Raw genomic sequence first — 23,473 nt, forward strand, 5'->3', positions numbered from 1 at the left:
AACCTTCGACTCAAAAACCTGTATTTTGTATCGTATTTTGTCATGTGTGTAGTATGGCAAAACTTTAAACTCTCTAAAACGAGGTCCTCGGTATAACGAACGATATTCTCCAGCCCGACCTTTTAAAATGAATGGAACAGAACCTCGTCATAACGAACCGATTTACCTGGTCCCTTGGCACTTCGTTAAAGGGAAGGGTTTACATTTCAGCGCATGTGCATGAATCTAAATGCTTTTTTCTCTTTCTTATAAACTTTGTGGCCTTAAAAATCCCACTCACATGTATTTCAGTAATCACATTCTATAATTAGTCCAAGTAAAATGACTGATGACCAAAATTAACAGAAAATGCTAGTGGATTGTACTCATATTGTCGATATTAAATTTAGCGTTGACCCGTAGGATTTAATCCACGGTTGATGTGTTCACAGTTATTTGCATGCGAAATAACGTAATCATATGAAAAAAAATTACCACCTAAGTAGTTCATAAACAACGATAAAATAAAATAGGCTTGGGTTATAGCGAGCAAAGGCGAAAAAGTATTTTGATTCATGGACATACGCAGAACCGTGAATCCCTCTCTTAAAATCGAGGTTCCACTGTAAGAGCTACCGGCTGTTCTGTTTTTCACTCTACTAAACAGCAGTCAGCTCATATCCTGCTTAACAAGAATTGCTGTTTTTTTTTTTTTTTTTTTTTTTTTTTTTTTGTCAACTAAGAACCTTTTTAGGTTGGGAGTAATATTTTTGAAAAGTAAAAGAGCGAAAGAAGACGTACACACACCAGACAGTCCGCCGACAAGGCGCGGACGCATTATTTTGATATCACTCTACAAATTCAATTTTCAGTCACCTTAATTATAATCTACTTTTGTGTTATTCCAAAAAAAAATCACTACTTCTTGTTATTGATTCTTCTGCTAAATACCTTTTAAAGGAACTTTATTAACGCAAATTTTAAAGCTCGCGTTGATTTCAATCGCGTTAAAGTTTGTTAATTTCCGCGTTTCCGCGACCTTAATTTCCATCATTGTCGCCCCAAATTCTCGGTACACTCCAGGGAAAAAAGAACTGTTTTGCCAGGGTGGAGATCCGCCTTTGTCATGGACACTGTGAAGAACGCTCGAAGTGCTCAGATTCCATCGCTTAACCCCTACGTTTAAGAACAATTCCACGAACATTATTTGCATTTCGTATCTTAACAGTTAAAATAAATTTGGTCCTGTCGCCAGTGTCACCAAATTCTGTTTCTTTGAGTAAGTCGCGTTAATTTCCCTCATTTTGAAATTTTTGACCCTCTTACACGTTAATTTCTTTTACTGGGAACTAATTTTTCCTTCAATTCGCGTTAGTTTAATAGCTTAAATTTGGTCCTGTCTCCAGTGTCACCAAATTCTGTTTCTTTGAGTAAGTCGCGTTAATTTCCCTCATTTTGAAATTTTTGACCCTCTTACACGTTAATTTCTTTTACTGGGAACTAATTTTTCCTTCAATTCGTGTTAGTTTAAGTCCCGCATATTTCCAATAGCTTAATAAAAACAAGCGTTAATTTTCTACAATAAGATATATGGAAAAAACAGATGATGACATTTTTTGATTGTGCGAAATTTTGAAAAGAAATGAAGGATTAAGGGTAAAAAGCGACAAGAAACTTAGGATTCAAGTGTTTTTCAGTTCACTCACCAATCTAATCCTTTCATGTAGTTCTCCGTGTTGAAAAAACGTGTTCCCACCGTGGCGTTGTTTGCGGGAATAATACGCAAAAAATCCGGGTGGCGTTTGAGGAGTGTCGCTAGTACAACCAGACCCCCAAAAGGTGGTCCGATCACGAGGAATGAAGGGAGCCTGGAGCAAGACTTGTGATTAAGCCAGATTTGAAGATGGCGGCTGTCATCACATGGACTCTGATTCGAAAATGAAATGAAGGAATGTAATATGAAGGTATCACCATATATGTCTTATGACGTCATATCTCACGACTGCACCTGGGGCCGGTCTCCCAAAAAATCCCGAAGAGTTTCCGGGTTCCGAGTGCTTGCGCCATCTCCCGAGCCAGACGCTCATGTTAAATTGCTGGACAATAGTCCAGATCGAATTGAAATTTTGGAATGTTGGTTTTTGAGGAGAGGGGAAAAATCAGAGTACCCGGAGAAAAATCCTTGGAGCAGGGACGAGAACTAACAACAAACATATCCACCAACATATCAACCCACATATGACACCGAGTCCGGGAATCGAACCGGGCCACATTGGTGGGAGGCGAGTGCTCTCCCCACTGCGACATTCCGGTAGTGTTTTATTGGAAACAAGCCCAAAATGATAGATGTATTTTTTTCAGTCGGTGACATATTTGGAAGTTCTGCCATCAGGAGTCCAGCATGTGACGTTCCGATTAGTACTAGTTCGGGTGTCCTACCATTGAGCTACAGAAGACTCGTGGGTCCTTGGCCATTAAACTAGGTTCATGTGACAAACACTCCCGATATTGCAAGCGTTTCAATGTCGATGAATGGTGTTTGTGAAAAGAATGTGATGTTATGGTTTACCTGGTGAATAAATAATAAATACATATTTTTTATTTCAGTCGGAGACACGGGCATACTCGGAAAAAGAAAATCCAAGTTCTCCCGATATGAGTCTAACCTATAAAACTCTTGTTACCAGTTCGGACATTCTACAACTATCGTGGGAGCTGGGCCTTCCTCGTATCCTCAGTGGTAGAGCATCCAAACTAGTAATCGGAAGGTCATAGGTTCGACTCCTGTTGTGAGTACTCGATTTTCTTCGAGGATACCTGCGTCACTGACTAAAAAATTCCATGTACTATTAATTCTTCCTCGCATCAATTCTCTAATACTCCTTAAATATGCATCCCCAGTTTGGGGCGCTCTGCCAAAATACCTTGTAGATGAGTTGGAGTCCACACGAAACAGGTGTTTGGACATCATAAGGATACCGAGAACATCCCTCCCGACGTTGAAGGAAAGACGAAAAGTAGCGACAAAGCGTGAATTGGAAAGAATTGGAAATAATAAAAACCACCCAAATCAAATTTTCACTGCAAACCCAAATACTTGCTACAGCTTTAACCTGAGATCAACACTAGGACCAGTAGCAATACTAAGGTCAAGAACCAAAAGACATGCGAGCTCTTTTACTGCGCGGGCTGCAAGGCTCCTTTGTTTATGATTGTGTATTTTTAACTTTAGATCCAATTATGTAATTGTATATTTATTTTTTAAGATGGATGAATAAAGCTTTTTCTTTCACCAGACTTAGGATATAGCATCACATTCTTTCAAATGTGTTTCTTTATTACAAAGTGTTCTACGTCAAAAATCGAATTTCTGGTTATAAACATCATGCACGTTAAAAAGTTTTTTGGGCCCGAAGTGTATCTGCGAGTTTGAGGAACGGCGTGACTTTTGCCAGAATAGGAATGCTCCAACTTCAAGTTACTTACCAGCCAGATGGGATCTTTATCTCTTGGAAACAGATTGAAGTAGATGTCGGCAAGTTCAATCGGCGAAGCGTACTTCAGCTCAAGGTTAGTCCAGCGGTGAACAAAGTTGACCAATCGGCTGATGGCGTACAAAGCTAACTGGTCGTTTCCATAGTTGGTCATGTGAGTCATTACAATTGACACCTGTCAGGGAAAAACAAAGGCCTTTAATAGGTCCTACAAACGAATGAATTATTGTTTGAAATCAAACAACTGCATTTCTTGGCAACAAAACGTTTGCCGTTAAACTCAAACGCAGCAGGTATTTGGGTCGTCACAAAAGACGATTAGATAACGAAGCATTACAGGCAATGAAATATGCGAGTTTTCGATCTTGTAAGTGTGGATGATGCGCGAATAATTATTGAAAATAAGTGTGGAGAACAGAGATAAAATACCGTAACAGCCGGTTATGAGCCCCCCCCCCCCCCCCGCTAAGAAGACCCCCGGTGATAGGCCCATCCACCCCCTAGGATATAAGTCCCCTCTAGTTTCGTTCGTGTTGTTAGTTTTATTTTTTTTTTTTCAAGCTTAATTAAAAACCAGTAAACGAAAAACGTAATTCCACTGCTATAGCTCGTTTCGAAACTTTTTTTATTCCCGTTATAAGCCACCTCGGATATAAGCCCCTCCGTTTATAAGTCCATCTTTCTGAAACCCCTTACGAATTTGTATAAAAGCGGCAGTTTACGGTATTCTGTACCCAAATAGGCCATGTGGATGACACCCTGTTTGCATAACAATTTGCAATTGAAATAACTTGAAAAATTAAGTTGCTAAAGAATTCTTTTTTCGACACAAGTCGCGTAGTTTGTTTAACCTTAAAATGAAACCAGGGGCGGTTACAAAGCGCAAACTGCGTTTGGTCTTTTGGAGATAAACCGGGAGTCCAGTTCGTCTAAACAAATTGTAAATTTGAGAATACTCACTGGATTTCGCAAAAGCGTTTCAAACAGCTCTCCCCCACCAATACTTCTGTCTAGGGCTTTCTTACCGCCCTTAATCTCGTGAAAAAAGTTTGTTGTGGTAAACAGGCCACAGGTTTGACGAGGAAGAACTTGAAACCAACAAAAAAACGAGGGGAAAAAGCATGAAACGTCAAAGAAAAGTTTATTGTTTGGTATTACTAAGCCATCTGTAATCGATGTGTACCATTTACAAAAAAAAAAAAAAAAAAATACAGAAGTTTTGATCAGAAAATTTTCATTTGGGAGGAACATGTTCCATTTGAAAGCAAAGCTGAAATGAACCCATCATTTTGAACAAGACGAAATGCCAGGAAATTTTCCAAAGTAAACTGGCAGAATATTTGCGAAAGTGGCATAGAAAAATAAATCTGGACGCAGCTTTAAGCGCTAAGTTTGACGATATAGATGCACAAAATTGTCGACAAATTGTAAAGGAGCTGCGACAATAACAAGTATTTTATTTGCTCCATACTGGGAAATATTTTCCGAATGAACATCTCACCCTACTTCAATTGAAAATGAATGATAAGTGAAATAATCACTCTAAATATTATAAACCCGTTTATCTTGACTCCTTTGTAGATAAATCCTCGTCTGAACCAAGCAGGCTTCAAGTGTGGATACTCCTCCGTGGAAGTCACCCGGATGTGTCTGACTTTTGACCAGGCATCGTACAGCGGTTCATGTATTGGATAAACTCCCGAGTGGTGTGGAGCCACCATGTACGACAGGTTCATTGGTATGCCATGTTTCTACAAGGTAAATTAAAAAGGTTTTCAAGAAATGTTGCTACAGTCGAGCCTGCGGTCAGATATTCTTCTGTTTAAAAAGCCATGCAAACGAGGTAAAAAGATCAATACTGTCACACTGGCCTCGTTTGTATGTCAAACCGCTTACGAGTGTTGAGTGTCTCTGCGCCTTAGCACACTAAAATAATAGGGAGGGGTGGGCCCCTCCGTTTATCTACAATCCATCCTTCCGAATTCTTAGTGCACGAAAACCCTAAAAACGCTCATAAAACACACAGAAAAGTTCTGAAAACTTCAAACCTAGCAGACGTAATCTTAAATAGAAGAAAGATCCTCGCAGATAGTACGCAACTTAAGCAGTTGCGAAAAGAAAGCCTAAAAAAATTAAGGCTTCAACGGGATTCGAGCCCATGACCTCTGCGATGCCGGGTCAGTGCCCTACCAACTGAACTATCAAGCCAACTGGGAGCTGGTCATTCTGTGAGTTCGAACTTGGAAGCTGGTAATTCTGAGAGTCCAGTTCAAATATATGTTTCATATAATTTATTCACATTCATTTACACATAATGTTGTTAGTACAGGGACGAATTTCGTAAAAATATGACTTTCTATGCGCCTATTGGCTGTGTCAGGTTCGCTAGGTATTGTGGTAAAATGTACAGCCGCGATCTTTTCCGTACGATGGATTAAATCTCTTTGCAAGCCAGACACGCAATCAGCCACTGATTATATTCAGAACCGAAGAACATGAAGCAACGCAACGTATTTTTGGAGATGTCTATATTAAAGAGGCAAAGAAAACTACAGACTAAAGAATTTGGATTCTTCAGATCCATGCGAACGGTCTCTAATTGTATGAAATGTTTGTAAGGAGAGGTTCGACTTGACTATGGGATCAACCCTTGAAGCCCCAATAGTGATCAGTATCTAATATCTCCTCACAACATTAATACTTCATCAAAGATGTAGATCGTGAGAATGAAGTAATACATCAAACACGAAAAGGTGTGTTTCATCAGATATCCAAACACTGAGAAGTCGTTTAAAAAAACTCGGCTGCGCCTCGTTTTTTCAACCTACTTCTCAGTTTTTCGATGTCTGATGAAACACACTTTCGAGTGTCTGATATGGCTTCTCAAATGATCAATAATTCTTGGAGAAACTCAAGGCTAAAATTGGCAAAATTTTATGGTAATTAGGAACATATATTTAAACCACGGTCACAGTAGTGATTTTCGTTGTTTTCTCTTGATGAATTATCAATGAGTTTGAGAAGAAAATGATCTCCCCTGATCCTACAATGACATGATTTTCAAATAAATTTTCCCAACTAGTATCCTGAAACGTATGGAGAACAATGAGAAGATGCATTTTGATACAGTAGAGAGTTTTGGATCCGAGTCTACCATGAGCCGCGACCCGCAACCGCTGGAGTCACGTGACCGGTCTTTCACGTCACGTTTGAGGTTTTCGACGGGCGTTTTCAACGTGGAGAGGTAGATTTTCACGTATGTCATTTGCCTGAAAGCTTTTAGCGTATAACTCTTGTTTTATCTCACGTTATGATACAAAAATCTTGTGGAGCAAGTCTTTACCCATTAACGGAGGAACAAATTCGAACGAAATGCTAAATTTGATAAATCCTATTGGATCTTAAAAACAAGTGCCATTCATGGCTGCTGATTCAAAATGGCGGCCGTAAATTTACAAGAAGAACTAAATCGAATTACTCGGATCTAAAACTCTCTAGTATGTGCCTTGGTACCTTTGCAAATTCCTCGTTCTTGTTCAGCGATCTCATGATCTCCGCGTAGGTGTGTTTATGTGGCTGCTCGTGATCATACAAATGACCAAACCACGTAAACTTCTGCGCATGCTCTATAAGTGCATTGTCCCCCTCGTCCTCTTCCTCGTCGCCTTGTTTGAAGCTGCGCCCTGAGAAACCCATGTTGAATTTAAACCCTGGAATCTTTTGCGCAAGTCTGTCTTGCACTGAGATCATCTCCTGTAGAAATAAAGCAACTTGTTCACCAGAGAAGACTTACAACCATGGAACTACAATATAACCCTTTAATCCCTAAGAGTGCCAATTGGCACACAATGCCATAGTTCTGTCAATATTTGACAGATTTCTAAGAATTTTTGACACTAAGATGGTCTTGTGAAGATCTACTCATTAAAAGGATGAAAACTTAACCCCCTTCAATATGTGATATGGTTGACCACCACCATAACTTTTCAACTATTTTCCCCTAGAAGTTGTGGGTCTTATCTCTTACATCAATGAACATGTTGAGAACTGCAAAATAAGCTATAGTTAAGGGGTATACCTAATATACACGAGGATTGGGACGTTTTTGAACTTTTAAATTCTTACGTTCTAAACCCATTTATCTCAAAGGCATAACTTTTTTTCATTTATAATTAACTCATTTATGAACTACACTCATGAGTACCTTTAAAATGGTTTATCATACATGGACATTGAGTCTGTAGTCCTGAATCTAGACAAAATGTCGTTTTGCCCTAGGGGTTAATAATAAAGCGATAATAAACAACACCACGGGAAAGTACTTCGATTTGATTGATTTCACCTCAACGGTCACACTTTGGAATTTCATTCACAGACTGCAAAGCAGGGCTTAAAGTGCAGCTCCACAGCTTTTGATAACGAAATCCTTCGAGATTTTACAGATTCACTGAAGTGAGAGTCAACTTGTACACAACCATAACCACGGTAGGGTATCACTATTTGCACGGTCAAACTTAAAAAAAATGTACTTTTATTGTGGAAATGTACTAAGGTACCCAAAGCTAGTTTACAGACATTCCACTCAGAAATAACGGGAAGCAAATAATAATCAAACTAAACATAACAGGTTACAAATCCCAACTGGCAGGAGGCAAACCAGATGGCTATATACAAGCGTAGCCGAGGAGGAGGCTTGAACCCGGGACCTCTGGATTTCAAGTCCGGGGTCCTAAAACGCTGCCGCACCCATTAACGATTTTATGCACGGACTGCAAAGCCAAAAGGTCCAGTTTCAGCGCATGATTTCTGCAGTAAAACAGAGCAAGCTGTTACGAGGCAGCCAATCACAAGATTTAAATATTTCGAATTCTCTAGCGTCCAATCTCGTACCCAGAGTCCTCAGGCTCTTTGGCAAGCGGTTGGTCGCCAGGAGAGACTCTGGGGAACTGGAATTTTATTACCGCAGGATTCCTGCGGTAAAACAATGCAAACTCTCTTAGTCCTGTTATTCGAAATGCCACAAGTACCGCTTCCTTTTGTAGTAAGCTGAAAGCATTCCTCTTATCATAAAAATTCATTTATTTATTTATTTATTTATTTATTTACCTCTGCTTTACACTTTCATTTTCGCCTTTTTTTAGCCTAACTATGATTAATATAACTAAGTAATATATTTTAAGATTTACTGTAGCTCTGCCATTGATTTTGGTCCCATGTGTATACTTTGTTCTAGCCCATTCCTTATAAGCCCGGTGGCTTCCTTGCGCTTCCTCCCCATTAGTGTTCAAATAATAATAATAATTTGCATTTGAACACATTTTTTTTATGGCAAACAATAAACTGAACTGATGCACAAGTTACGGACCAGCCAATCAGAAAAATTGAATGCTTTCGAAGTCCCCAGAGTCTCTCCAGGCGACTAACTGCTGGCCAAAGAGCCTAAGGACTCTGGGTACGAGATGTGCTACTCAGTATAAACGAAATATTGAGCACACAACCCATAATTCCTTGATTCACTCTGGCGAGGGGCTGACTTTCGAAACACCAGCACTCGAATCTCTTTACGGTGGGCAAATGACCTTATCAACTATGCTGATAAAACTAAATATTTGTTTAAGATAGAGCCCGCTTGTCCAACATAGCAATTATTAGTACTACAGCAAAGAATTGCTCCTGTTCAACGAGTTTTATTTGAGGGATTTCATTCACAGAATCAGAGATGGTTTGATTCTTGATTAAACACATAGAACTCTTTTCTCAATGCTAAGTACCACAATACCTCTTGTGTCGCGCCACGTTCACCAACCTTACCGGATTATACGCTATTTCTGGCGTTAAAAAGGGAATTATCCCCAACTTCAAAAATACACTATACAACAGCTTTAATCTTGTTATAGTACACAATTGAAACCCTGTAAAACAATCCAATTAAGTTTTAAAATATTACATCCAGAGTTGTCTACAGAAGTGTTCTATTTTTAACTTGTAAGGTTATTATGGTGGGAAAGGTTTAACTTGCTAATTTTCTTAATCACTAACAACGCTTTACAATGATGCACACACTAGGGCTTTTAAATCCAACAATGGAACGCTAATCCGGAAAACATAAGTACTATTAATTTAAGAACACATAAGCCAATTTGCTATGTTATTAATTGTAAATGAGAAGTTTGTCTCGATTAATTTAATGGAGACAGACAGTGACTATGACTGATCATTCCCAACTTAGCGCAAGCTAATAAACACAAACACACCTTTAAGAAGGTCTTTAAGAACACGCTATTTCCTCAAATAAGTACTAAACGACGGTGGCCACTGGCGATTGGAGCGACTGCAGACCGATAAGAGTAAACAAGTGATCCAGACAGCATGTCTAAAGAACTTAATCCTAGAAAATGACGCAGCTTTGTCAGTTGAAGCTCACGCGTTCGGATACTGTCGCACAGTTGAATCTTCATCTTTGTAGAACGTGTAACATGCGAAAGACAAACTCGATTCAGATTTGCCGAAGACAAAATGGACGTGAAACATCGAATGCAAAAGTGCGTTTTGAGCAAACAAGCCGGCAAGCTGATCAAAAGGTCTAATAATTTACCCACAGTCAAAAGTTAGAACCACTTTGTACAGGATGAATAGCATCAAAAGAAAGTACTTCAGTTAGACTCGATTACTTTCATCTGCCTTTTGCATCTGGCTCACAAACTGAAAAAGATAGAAGCACTTTATACGCCATAATGAACAGAACGACTTAAAAAAAGTATTGCGCGATAGCTTTCATTTGAATGACTCAGACTCAGTAACCTTGTACAATGTTACGAAAAACGAGGAGGTAATACTAATCAATGGCTGTCATTTCAATGGCTAAACTTAAATAAGATTTAACTTAAACGTTGAAAATACAGCTACTTTGTTCTACATTTGGGAGTTCATTCACAGGCTCCAAAGTCCAAGCTAAAGTGCCTTATAACATGACAGTTCGTCTGACTCTTGGAATAAATACAGGTATAAAAGAACAGATACTACCATGCTTAGAACCGCAATTCCACTTCAGTGGCGCCACGTCCAAGATCCTAACAGGATTTTACCCTACCTTTGGCCTATAAACCGTATGTATCCCCATCTTAAAAACAAATAACTCTACAAAGGCTTGAATCTCGTTAAAGTATAAAATTAGACCTTTCTTAACCCTTTAACCCCTAACGCAAAACGACATTTTCTCCACATCCAAGACTACAAACTCAATGTCCATGTATGATATACCATTTTAAAGCTACTCATGAGTGTATTTCATAACTGATATAATTATGAATAAGAAAAGTTATGGCTTTGAGATAAATAGCCTTAAAATGCAAAAATTTAAAACTTCAAAAACGCCCCAATCCTTGTGTATATTAGGTATACCCCAGTCCCTAAACTATAGCTTATTTTGCAGGTCTCAACATCTTCATTTATGTGAGAGATGTCTTAAGACCCACAACTTCTAGGGGAAAAAAGTTGAAAAGTTATAGGGGTGGTCAACCATATCACATATGGGAGGGGGTTAAGTTATTATCCTTTTAATGAGTAGATCTTCACAAGACCATCTTGGTGTCAAAAATTCATAGAAATCTGTCAAATATTGACAGAGTTATGGCATTATGTGCCAACTGGCACTCTTAGAGATTAAAGTGTTAAACAAACTTATGAACGATTCAGTTTTATATCAGCACAAAAACAGTTGTCTAAAAAAACTTTCCTGTTTGCAAATCCCCAAGGTTATAAACGAGGTTATCTCCTAATTACAGCCAGCTCCTTTTATTGAGGACAGTCTCGGGACCGCGAGTTAGAATCCTTAACATCGAGAAGACCGTAACAGCGGGAATTTATTTCAGTCAAAAGTCTGTACTCTATTTTTGCCGGGGATTTAGCTGCTGTCCGTAATAGCGAAGTGTCCGCAAGGCGAGAGTTGACTGTATGCTGTTCAATGACGTGAAGATGACTGCTTCATAAGCAGAAGAATAAGATCAGCGCACTAATCCGGTAGAACTAAGCCAATTTTCTGTATTGTAGTTGTAATTGAGAAGCCTGTCTCGATTAATTAACGGGGGCACAAATGAACTTTGATTTCTTCCCAACAAGCGAAAGTTAACTAACAAGATTTTATGTCCGGCGACGACAAATAATTAAATTAACGAAAACGTTTAAGGACCGACTGCAGAGACGCCGAAAAGTCTTTATGGGAATTGGCTATAACAAGTTTGTTCGAAAAGGACCCATCTTGTCATGGGTAGTGGGGGGGGGGGGGGGGGGGGTTTATCGAAGACACCAACTATCTCATCAATATTGCCGAGAAATTTTTATTGGCTTTAAAATTTGAGTTGACAAAGAAATATTCAGCTAGCGTAAATCAGCATTGCTAGATAAACAAGAAAAGTAAGGTTTGAATCTCATTGTCATTTTTCCTGCTGGATAGAGGGGTGGCTTATGCAACAAAGACACCATCTCTTGAGGCTCGGGGAATGGGGGGGGGGGGGGGGAGGGGCGTAGTGCAGGCAGAATTCACCAGCTATTTTGGGGTTTGGTGGGCCCTGCTCGAGTATAGTAGTTTTAAGCACTTCCCTGAGACAATTTTCTTTTTCAATCAGCGTGTTAGACGGGGACCAATGACAACTACGGTGGCTAATGAAAATGGACCATTGTCAGGGACTAAAATGATCTTCAAAAGTAAAACGTTTTCTGTACAAATGACTATATTTTGAACTGCGGATAAAATAATTAATAAATAAGTGATCGTCGTAGTTATGTACGCAAATTAAGCAGCTGCAAATGAAAGCCTGAAAAAAATTCAGGATTGAATGAGGTAACATACATTACAAACATTGCGGAATTTAAATATATTTCAGGCTTTCTTTTTGCACTGGAATCGCGCGCGAAGGCATTGCATTTAAACACACTCTCACGGATTATGGGATATATCAAGACTGACGCAAAAGCTTGTAAGTTAAGGACGGTGCCTACTAATACAGAGCTATTTTTGCGCAGTTTATGACTATACCGGAAAAGCAGATCTTAGCAAGGGCTAGTGGAATCCAAAAAGAAAATTGAGGGTAACCAGGCATTTTTAGAGATAATAAAGCAACAATAATTTTAAAAAGTGCTTAAATACAAAGCAATGTATGACACGTTCTCCCAAATTCAAGCTCTTCTTTTTGGATACCAAGAGCACTTGCTAAGTTCTGCTTTCTCCGCATAGCTTTCAAGCGCGCAAAAATATCCCTGTATTAGTAGGCACCACCCGTAGGAAACCCGAGTATCATGAGATGAACAGAACGTATGCGCAATAACTAGGCACCGTCCTTAAGTTAGCAACGTGTGTTTTTACTTACCAGAACGTCTTTTTTCTTCATTCTTATCCCGGTCTTGGCGATGAAAATATCGTCTATGTCAATTTGCAGATACCTCTCAAGTGAAAACACAACAGGATTTACCGGCGACAAATACTCTAAACTATCCATAAATAGCATGGTGTGAAGGAAGAACGGAAACCCTCCGCCGAAAAACACCTTTTTAATGCCATCTGTCTTCCCATCATCCAGAATAATAGTGGCTTGCTCTGTTACTGCATTTTCAAGCTCTCGCTTTCGTCTCTTTTTACGATTTGTGGCGAATTCAACAGTCTCGTACGAAACTAGCCGCGGGTCATATCGCAGAAAATTCCACCTCGTTCCTTGTCCCTTCTGCACGTAAGGTTTCACCGTTGAGCCGCCTCTGCGAGTGACTCGTAATAGCTTTGAATCTTCGTTAACTTCCACATCTAAGGGCTGTCTCTCTTTTTGTGGCTTAATCACCTCGAAGTGAAATTCCGCTATATACCCCACATGATTCGAGATGAAAAACAGGATACCTGTTCCGAATTTTTTGCAGTAAAGTTTCACTATTTGCCGTACATTAGGCTTGAGGTCTATGTATGTCTTAATGTCTACAAAAACAAGAAGAGAATATCTGCCTACAAAGATGTCCGGTTTTAAATCTTCTTTTAAATCCAAGAACGCTTTGTCATCAGCTTCGCTCACGATATAAGGAGCGCGTAAACCGTCCAGGAACCGCGTCACGTAGTGTGAAAGCTTCGATCGTTCTTTTGCCCAAGATTTATGAACTAGCAATATTTTCTTCTGCACCTGAAATGTTCTGTTTCCGTACTGTGTCGAAGACAACGTCGAATCACCAACATGAAGTTCACTCCTTGCAACTGGAAAAGTGGCTCTCCATGTAGCTTTAGTCAACTCCGTGGCAAATACTTTTTCTGCAAAGAGGAAAAAAGGCAGCAATGTTAAAAGTGCCTTTTGGGGGAAGGTGGGGGGGGGGGGGGGGGGGTAAAATAAATAGCCTGTATGCAAAATAATTAAATCATAGGCAGCCCTTGAAAGCTCATTATTCGATAATAAAATGCCATGCTGCTCGCGAGGAAACAGCCAATCATTGGAAATAGAAATTATACCAGAATTAAGGCCAGAGACAGCCACACGTTGAGGTAAGCAAGGTTTACTTCCACATTTATGGCTTTATTTTAGCAATTTGAGAACTGAAGTGAATTTCCCATACTAGAGTCTTTAACTAGTAACAATCAAAGATTAGGGAGTGCGTTCGATGATCTCGATCCCAGCCTCTCTCTCCTTTGTGATCTCATCCGCCCCTACAAAAAGATCTGCGGGGATGCCAGATACGCGTCCCAAGATCCACCTATTCATTCCGGCAGTCAACGTTGTCCCATACAATCTCGACTCCAATCCGTATTAGGAGTGCATTCTTCCTACGTCGAACGCAATTAAAGCTCGACAAAACGTTCAATCAGCTTTCGCTTGCCTATGCTGGAGTTTTCATATATTGGCAAGCTGCGAAATGAAAAATTCAGACACCTGGTATAAAAGATCTCTCAATTCTCAACACAGTCTATTTTTCCAGCCAAATTTGCCCCGTCCAAACTAGAAAAATTTATGCTCTCACATAATCGTTTCGTGCTTTCCTTGGTCGCAAAGGTTTTGCTTCTTCCATCTCCACACTGAAATATCCGCATTGTGATGACGTTGACGTCATCGGTCGACTCTCGTTCGACTATCTAATGATACACGACCGACATTCCGCCGATAGTTGAGCGATATGCCACCGGTAGTTGACCGATAAGAAAAAGAAAACTCTCTAGCGATCTCTATACTCTAGGCCCGGGACGGGAAGGGGGGGGGGGGGGGGGGGTTACCCCTCGGAATTGTTGGTGCGGGTGTGCGGTTCGGTTCTCCAAACCCTTTATAAACCCTGCCACGTTTTCAGACCAAAATATGTAATTTACCGGTCCTCTTTTTCAGACCTGGCCTCCAAAAATTCATGTACCTTTTTCGGAACTGGTTAAGGTTTCGGCTAGGATCCATACCTTCCCTTTTCAGACCAAAATGGTTAAAATCTGTACATGTACCATAATTCCGACCGAAACGGCTGAAGAACCTACATAGCTTAAATAGAGGAGTGCCCCCACCCGTCGGCGCAATTTACCATCAAGGAAATGAGAAGCATGTTTTTTTGGTGGGAAGGTGGGGTTGTGCGTTAGCATATCCGGCAGTTGGGTGGGCTAATATTAAACCACAAATAAACTTAATGCGAAAACGGAAATACGTGATGGACGTTTTAGCACTTAAGGATTTTACCAAGTGTGTCGATATAACTGAATACGGAAAAACAGGAAGCGGTTTGCTTTTCGGGTAACTTTCAACACTGCACTTCACGGTTTACACATCAAACGTTTACTGTCATCCTTATGTTTTCTTTTTCAACATTCTTCTAAATTTTAGACATGTTTGAAATACAAGATCAAATACAGTTATCTCTGACGTGACGTCAAAGTGACAACACCGGAAGGAGTCCATTTAGCTGTCTTGGATCCACAAACAAGCACTACAAACCAAACACGCTATGAAACTCGACACATTTGAACGCTTTCTCCTTTCGACACCCCCCGAGCCGAGTTTCTACTTGTGTAAGAGAACCTGTTTGTAAGAATTGACCATTCACCTGAATGCTATACGAAGCAGTACTTTTCTGAGGAAGTGATGTGCTCCTAGGAGGTTCTAAGCTTTAACCCGTGAATTAATTCCTATAGTTTATCCTGTCAAATGAAAGCTACTGCGTCGTACCTTCCTTCTGTATTATTCATTGTGTAAAAGGTGCCGGCTTTAAGTCAAATGACTACTAGACTTTCTCAAAGTCCGTTTTCTCTTTCGGGGCATAAGAAGAAAGAAGCCGCCTTGAAGCAAGTCTAGATCTCCACTTGCAGGGTAAGCCCCCACCCATGCAAACTGGAGAAACTGGTTCAAATTACTGAGCCAAGTGTGACCTGAAAGCTATTGGGCGTCACTTCTCTGAGGTACTGTTCATTTATATGCTGCAAGAGGTAGCTCAAACATGAGTGTTTTCTAGTGTGACCATTCAAATGAAGCCCATTTAACATAATTTTGCCGCGGTGCTGTTCCAACCTCGTTCCTCTGGGGTGAAGAGATGATAGACCGTGGGAAGGAAGTTGGTGCTGTTTATTGCGCTGTAAAAGGTGGTTTTAGCAACTAAATAAACTTCGATCCGAAACTGTGGATAAAATTCAACAGCGTGTCCGTTTCAGTGGCTGAAACTTGAAATTTACTTGGTAGCACTTTGTTTCGTTAACACGGAAAGCCAAAATTTTTCGAATTTTTCCTGTTTTATAAACAAGCCCGTGTCATACATTTTTTGCCGCATGCAACTGAGAAGCTTATCATAAAGGCATCTCAAATCTGTCTCTCAAGATTGATTGAGAAATCTAAGCTGTGGTTAAAATAGCAAATGCAGCTGTATTAGAATCTTTACAAAAGAGAGTACCGACTGTTATAAATGACTGCCTCGTTCGCACAATTTTTACGGTGCAAAAGGATTCCAAAACACAATCACCCGCAGAATTCAACAGTATTACTCTCCCTTAGTTTGGCATCGGCGATTCAACTCAGTTAGTTTATACTCATTTTAAGTTATCTTAACTATTCTTCTGCACTTGAAGATTTCAGTCATTTATTAAGGGCACCCAACGGGGACATGGAAACTAAATAGTTTTCTGTTTTTACCTGAATATTTCCTGTAATGAGTTTATTGTAAGCTAACGCAGTTTGATCCATACGCCGGCTTCTTAAACTGAAAATTCAAAAACATTTAGCGAACGGAATCTCATTCCCCGAATTTACGAGCAGCCGTTGGCTTTATGAAATGTTAGCTGGCCATTTTTTGCACTTTTATGGAAGTATTTGCGAAAGGTGGAGGTAACCTTTCGCTAAAGAAAACGCTAGTTTTTCTTGTTGAGGCGAATAATGTATTTTAGAACAGTTATTCACCCTGATTCATGGGAAATAAAATTTTTGTCCCGTTGTGTTCAGAAAAGCCAGGCTAAAAGACAGCGAAAAGCCCAAGATGCACATTGGGGATTGGCAGGGAGGGGATGGGGGAATAAATGATTGAAAATCATTTACATTCAGTAAACCACAAAAATTATGAAATTAATGAACTCAAGATGAAACAGGAAAACATTAATTCACGTAACTCTTATGCCATGATATGTGAAGGAAATATTACCACGAATGAATAGAAATATGGAGTGATTTTAGGTTAACATATCAATTCACAAAATGAAAACAGCTTGTACGGAGATAAAATGTTTTTGCGCAGATAGCCGAGGAAGCAAAACAACAAGCGGAAACTGTTTTTTCATACGCTTCTGTAGTTATAATATCAAGTTTCACTGATAATAATAAAAAACAGAAAAGCTTCGGTTATCACTCGTTTACAATAGACCTCAGAGTTACTAACTTACAACAACACTTCAATCTCCTTATCGTCCAAAAATCTCACCAAAAACGAGATCATTGTATTTGGCTTTGAGAAATCAAAACAGATAGCTCTGAGAAAATAGGGCGTTGCTATTTTCGCGGTGGTTGTGCTGTTTTCAAAAGAAATTGACTTGTAAAAAAACAAAAATAAATGTCGCCTATAGCTAAAATTAAATTAAATTAAAAGCCAGACGAAAGCACTGTTGGCGGCATAATTTTACATTGCCTTTTGAAAACAAAAACAAAACAGTTCTACAAAATTGCTTTTTTAGCCGACTGCTTTGGCAGTCTGTATAATTGCTTTCTCCTAAAGGGAAAACCTAAAAAAAAAACTACCTGTAAAATTATGATTTTACAAGCTCAGTCGCTATATTGTTTCCCGGAGCGTGAGTTTGTCAAAACGCGGCAGGCAGCTGTTTCTGGTATCAACATTTTATACAATCACAAGAATGGCGGTTTCTCTTTCAAATATCAGCAGGTTTTCATGTAAAATCCATTTACTAGAAGTCCGTATATAAATTTGCGGGGTTGTTGAATAACCGCCAAGATATTCCGGCGAGCTGAAACCCTTTCAATATGACAGCCGGGAAGAAGGCGGAGAGGAACGACTTGAGCTCAAACTTGAAGCAATATTTTTGTTCATGTACAAGTACTGTAAAAAGTTTAATCTCGACTGCAGTGATATATTTTTCGCAAGACTAAAGACTGATATTTTTTAAAAGCTCTTGAGAAGGAACCTGTTATACACTTGTGTTAAATAAGTGAAGAATTTCAAACAAACGTGCAAATGCAGATTTCATGTTCGTTTCATGACACAGGAAGCCGACAAGTAAGCAATTACAAAAACACCTGGCTAGCTCACAAATTGATTTTAATTTTTAAAAAAATACTCCAAAATCACTGGTTTGCATTTGTAAACTTCTTGACGACAAAGAACGGCCGTATCACTAAAATTAGTCAAGATCTAGCGTCGCTTTAATGCAGAAATCAGCTATCTTCTATCTCTTTAGCTTTTTAAAAGCGTATGGTAATTTGAAAACAAAGACAAATATATCTCGTGTAAATTAACCTCATAACTTGTGTCGATGAAAGCGAGTTTTACAGAGGCCAATAAAACATAAGCTCTACGAAATGAACGAAATTCGCATCCATGCTAGCAGTAAATAAGAAAAGAAATGCGTTCGTTCTTCTTCAGAGTTGAGAACTATCGTGGTAAGTAAAAAATAATAACTATGCTTTCCATTCTTCTTTCTTCACAATTTTTAACAATTGTTCCTCGTGGCCACATAAAGAAACCTAAATTCGAAATAAAGATTGCAAATCTCGTCTAATCTTTTCCCAGTGTCATGAAATTAAGCTACTAAAGCACGATTTGCCAGTTTACAAAAGACATGACAACTTCTCTCGCGGTTCATCAGGACAAATTCCGTCAAGATGGATGAATTATAACAGCGCATCACTCTGTTTACGGACATGCCAGAATTGGAAAATATACCTGAACACAACCACAATTACTGGGCATTTGGTCACCCGCAGATTTTGTGTAAAAGGCAAGAGTTACTCTCAACAGAATGGGGTAAAGAATTCACAATTTTCATCGTGAATTTTGAGTCACATGCCTGTGCATTCATGTTAGGATATTGGCGAAGCATGCAGTTCAAGCGCTCTCTTTAAACCGTTTTCAATATAAATGACCGCTTGAAGTATACCAAGAACAAACAGCGATATTCTTCATCTAAACTGTTTGTATCTAAGCAAAGATTGTACGGTTATAGAAACATTTGTTCGCTGCATGCCTGCGGAGTCGTTATTAGAGCGTCCCTGCTCTTTGACAGCAATTTGTGAAAGGAAGCTAAGCACGCGTATTAAAGCAAGACAACAAAAACTTACCGGTATTCTCGTGGTCATTGTACAAGGAGAGAGCGATAAAAATCACAAGCCAGCCGACAGGAATTACAGCTAGGAATAACTTTCGAGAGAAACGAAGTCTTTTAGCCCGTGTGAAGACTCGCATCGCATCGCTGCTCACACATCCATAAAACTTCGACAACACTTGCTCTCGCAGTTCTCGCTACGATATCCCGTAGAGAAGATCTGAATTTTTCGTTGATACCTTCACGTTATAGTCACATTATACCGCTGGAATAACTCACAAGATCATCTCAATGAACTCAGGTAAGTCTAATCCAGTGAGCTCTGCTATCTCTCAACAAACATTTGTTTTGGCTGTTGAATACAATCAACAACTGCACTTTATTAGCGAAGCGCTTACGACATCGGTCTATATCACTGAAATTGAATAGGGGCGGGGAAATAAAGAATGAATGGCGTTATCTCAATGAAACATAACGATCTTGTCACGCACTACAGTTATTTCAGTGGCTAGAAAATAAGTTAATTCAGACAAAGATATCAATCTTGTAATTTTATTAAGCGCAGGTGATGTTAATTATGCAAAATAAATTCTTCATTTTGATTTGTTTTTAATTTTAAGCCTGTCAGAAGCCATAATCAGAATGTCCAACATTCGTTGATTTGAGTGTCAATGTGTAGATAAGATTTCATGATTGCATGCCGACTACTTGCTACCAAATTTTTAAATAGCTGGTCAAACTGAACTTCATTTTGTTTGTGGCAAAATCAGTTTTATGTTGGACAGCTTTGGTGGCAAAGAACAATATAAAAATAAAATAAAATAAATACGATCACAAAGAAATCATGAAACTATTGAATGCGGGAGACTACATAATTGTAAATTGTTCTGAGTAATTTTCGTTACCGGATCTCTTGTTGCGGAGCTTCACTTCAGTCAGACATCACTTTACGTGAACCAAAACCGAATACAGGGCTGACACTACGACCCACGACGGCAAGGGCAGTTTTGAACAACCGTCAACGAGTCGAGTACTGACCAGTCTTCTTCAGGATCCGTAGATCTTGAGCTGTCCTTTGCCGTAGTGTCGTCTCTGCAATCAATTTAGGTTTACGAATTGCATTGTAGCGAGTGTTATACCAGTGCCATGAGGAAATTCAAAAGTCAGGTCATGTCAATACAAGTATTCCCCACCCATCCCCCTGCTGATAATTTTAATTAATATCAACTTTATAATTTTAATATTACATTGTGATAGTTTTGGTTGAGAGTCTCGGAAGGCCAGCATCCAGCATTGCAGGCGTTAATTTGGCCTTTGTTTGTTTTACTTCCCCACAAAAATAAGCAAAAATCAGTTTGATCTTGTTTGTAGGGGTTCGAAAAGGTTGAAAGTTGTTGTGGCTTTTTAGCATACTTCTGTAACACAACATTGCTTCTCTGGTCCGCTGTGAAAAATATCATCAGTGAATTAGCTAGATTGCTGAGGTCTTTTATGAGACTTGTATAAGCCGAACAACATAAGTTTTGTAAACAGTTGTCAATATAAAGGTTCCAAAATCCAATTAAAAATCGTGTCTTTTTTTCGTCATATCATCAGAATTGATCGAGCTACTTGTACAAGCTATCAATTTTGTGGTCAACTGTTTGGAATTCACAGACGAACCCACACAGGCCTAATCCCTTCATTTACACAAATGTTGATTAAATACGGCGCCGCAAAAACCACGATTTCCTTCGCGCGGCTCCACAGTGTCTAAAACAGCACAATATCTTTGCAAATTCTAACGAAAATGTACAACATTTGCAAAAGAAATTTGCACCTTCTTTGTGTTCGCTGCATCACATATCAGGCGTCATTACGTGCAATAAGCGCAAAGCTATTTTTTTCTCTTGACAAATAAGGGAAAACCGTGAAGCATTAGAATTTGCAAATCAAAATAACGCTTAGAGGAATGTAACCAGGCCTCGATAGACCTCAGTGGTTTAAGTTGTCTTCCCGGAACGTAGACTCCACAAAAAAAAAAAAAAAACGAAAATAAAACAAACGTCAACTGTGATCAATTCGCAGCCAACAGTAAATTAATCTTCCACTAATAATCTCCTTAATACTGAAGAAGATTCTTCTCACGGTTCGACTAAAATAAATGAAATTATTAGATATACTTTTGTGGTCAGGGGATTACTCTCCGTTATACTAAAGCTACTGTTAAATTAATTCTTACTGTAAAATCTTCTTAGCTAGTCTCCCTTCAAACCACCCCTTCATCTTCCAAAAACATTAGACCCGTAACTATAAAATTTTAACAAAAACTGATCCTTCCGATAATATCAAATCCCAAGACAGCTGTGTTTTTGAAGCCGTTTTTATTGTCAAGTGGCACCAAGCTTGTTATAGAGCAAGTTCACGAAACTGACGAACACACCCGACTGAATAACCCACTGGAAATTTCTCGAAGCGAATGTGAGGCTTATCTTCGGATTTTTACGGTGTGCATTGTATGAACTGTATGTCATCTTGGTGTAAAAAAAATGTTAACCTTTAATAATCAATTGCCACCCCCTATCAGCAGAAAAAAACTTGGTTTGACTCAAATCTGGCACGAAAAATCTAAAAACGGTCAGATAATTCTTATATTCTTTTGTTTCTTGGTGGCTTGAACGTTTTTCTTAGTAAAGTAACTGAGGTCAGTCCGCTCTTGACGAAATATGTTGAAACTACCGTAAACTGCCGCTTCTACTCCCCACCCCTCCCCCCCCCCGGTTATAGGCCCATCTACATGTAAACCAAAAGCCCCACCCCTCAAGCTTTCCTTGTTTTAAGTGATATGAAGCACTTTCACAGCTCTCTGTACTTCTTTCAGACAATTATGGCATAGCAGAGATGAACGTCAAAAAGAAAGACTGAGCTTTCGTTTTGTTACGTTCCAGTTTCGTTCGTGTTGTTAGTTTCAATTTTGTTTCAAATATTGAAACGAATTCGATCCATTATGGCGTTTTAAAGCTTACTTAAAAATCAGTTAATGTGAAGATTGTATTTCGATCAACACTGCTATATATAACTCGTTTCGAGACGTTTTCTTTTATTCCGGTTTTCTGAACAAGTCATTCATAATTCATAAGCCCATTGACCTATCAAATGGTCGATAAAACATCACGTGCAGTGGTTTTAAAAACGGGAAAATCAAACTCTTGTCCGTAGCTTTGAGCCGTTTGTACACTAAAGTAAGAATATTTCATTTGCTGTGAATTGGAGATTTATTTTCCTTTTTTGTGTTGGATTTATTTAAGGATTTGAGGAAGAGAAAACAAAATCAGAGACAGGAATTGCCGTTTACCCTCTGCCTTAAACTTCATTCACTGAAACTTATTAATCTTAGGAAAGGTTTGCAAATGCCTCTCTTGTATACGTTAGTACCCTTCTACATGCTAAAGTGCTTAATTGATTCAGATTGAAATAGTTTCACTACAATCCGCCGCTCACTCGGGTCCGGGCTTTCCTCCCCGAGAGAGACAGCGGGAAGGAAAGCCCGGAACCGAGTGAGCGGCGGAAATCGAGCCTAACTACAACCGCCCTGCAAATTATCCCGGAACCGCAAATGATCGCGAAGGATCCCCGACTGGAATAGCTTGAACGTGACAAAGACGCTCGTCGAATACGAACATAACTCCAACATGTTTTCTTGTAAAGTTAAATGTCACCTGAAAAGTTACCGCGGTTCTTAGAAAAGAACAAGAAATGTTTTGGTCTATTCGGATGACTCAACTTCAGTTCTAAATAAAATGAATTGAGAAAATTTAATCCCTAGAGAAGGAATATCATATGAAAGGGCTGGGATGCTCATCGTCTCTCTTATGTGTGTAAATCTCGGATTTTGGTCTCACTTAGGGTGTTCTGGGAAAAAAACGTCATTATAGTTAGAGGTGAAGGTCTCGTTTAGGTTTGCAATTGAAAAGTCACTGTATCTTTAATTTGTCTGTGTCTTTTAAAAAATGGTCTCTTTTAGGGGCCACGTCCGGATTGGTCTCCTTTAGGGGTTTAATTCAAAATTACCGACGAGCATCCTCGCCCCTTTCATACGAGAGTCCCCACCCCCCTCCACTGGGTTGCTTATAGAAAAAATGACGTAATGCAACGAGAAGTCATAATGGCAATGAAGTAATGTTTTGATACAGCTTCATTTATCACCTTCTCTATGCTATAAATACTACTTGTTCTAAGGTTACCACTGAAGATGGCTTAGTGAGTAAGCGAAACA

The 23,473-nt window shown here is 39.2% G+C and overlaps 1 pseudogene across 1 annotated transcript; it reads right to left on the bottom strand.

Moving 5' to 3' along the window:
* Nucleotides 1-1,672: 1,672 nt before the first annotated feature.
* Nucleotides 1,673-19,633, bottom strand: LOC146453559 (bifunctional heparan sulfate N-deacetylase/N-sulfotransferase 4-like; annotated as a pseudogene). Its single transcript, XR_014859476.1, has 7 exons — nt 19,235-19,633; nt 12,839-13,755; nt 6,987-7,226; nt 5,041-5,224; nt 4,434-4,564; nt 3,466-3,648; nt 1,673-1,906 (listed from the first exon to the last, which is right to left on the bottom strand). The product of XR_014859476.1 is annotated as a bifunctional heparan sulfate N-deacetylase/N-sulfotransferase 4-like (transcript).
* Nucleotides 19,634-23,473: the final 3,840 nt, after the last annotated feature.

Source organism: Pavona decussata, unplaced genomic scaffold, assembly GCF_977016875.1.
Source record: "Pavona decussata unplaced genomic scaffold, jaPavDecu1.1 SCAFFOLD_329, whole genome shotgun sequence".
In the NCBI taxonomy this organism is placed as follows: Eukaryota; Metazoa; Cnidaria; class Anthozoa; order Scleractinia; family Agariciidae; genus Pavona; species Pavona decussata.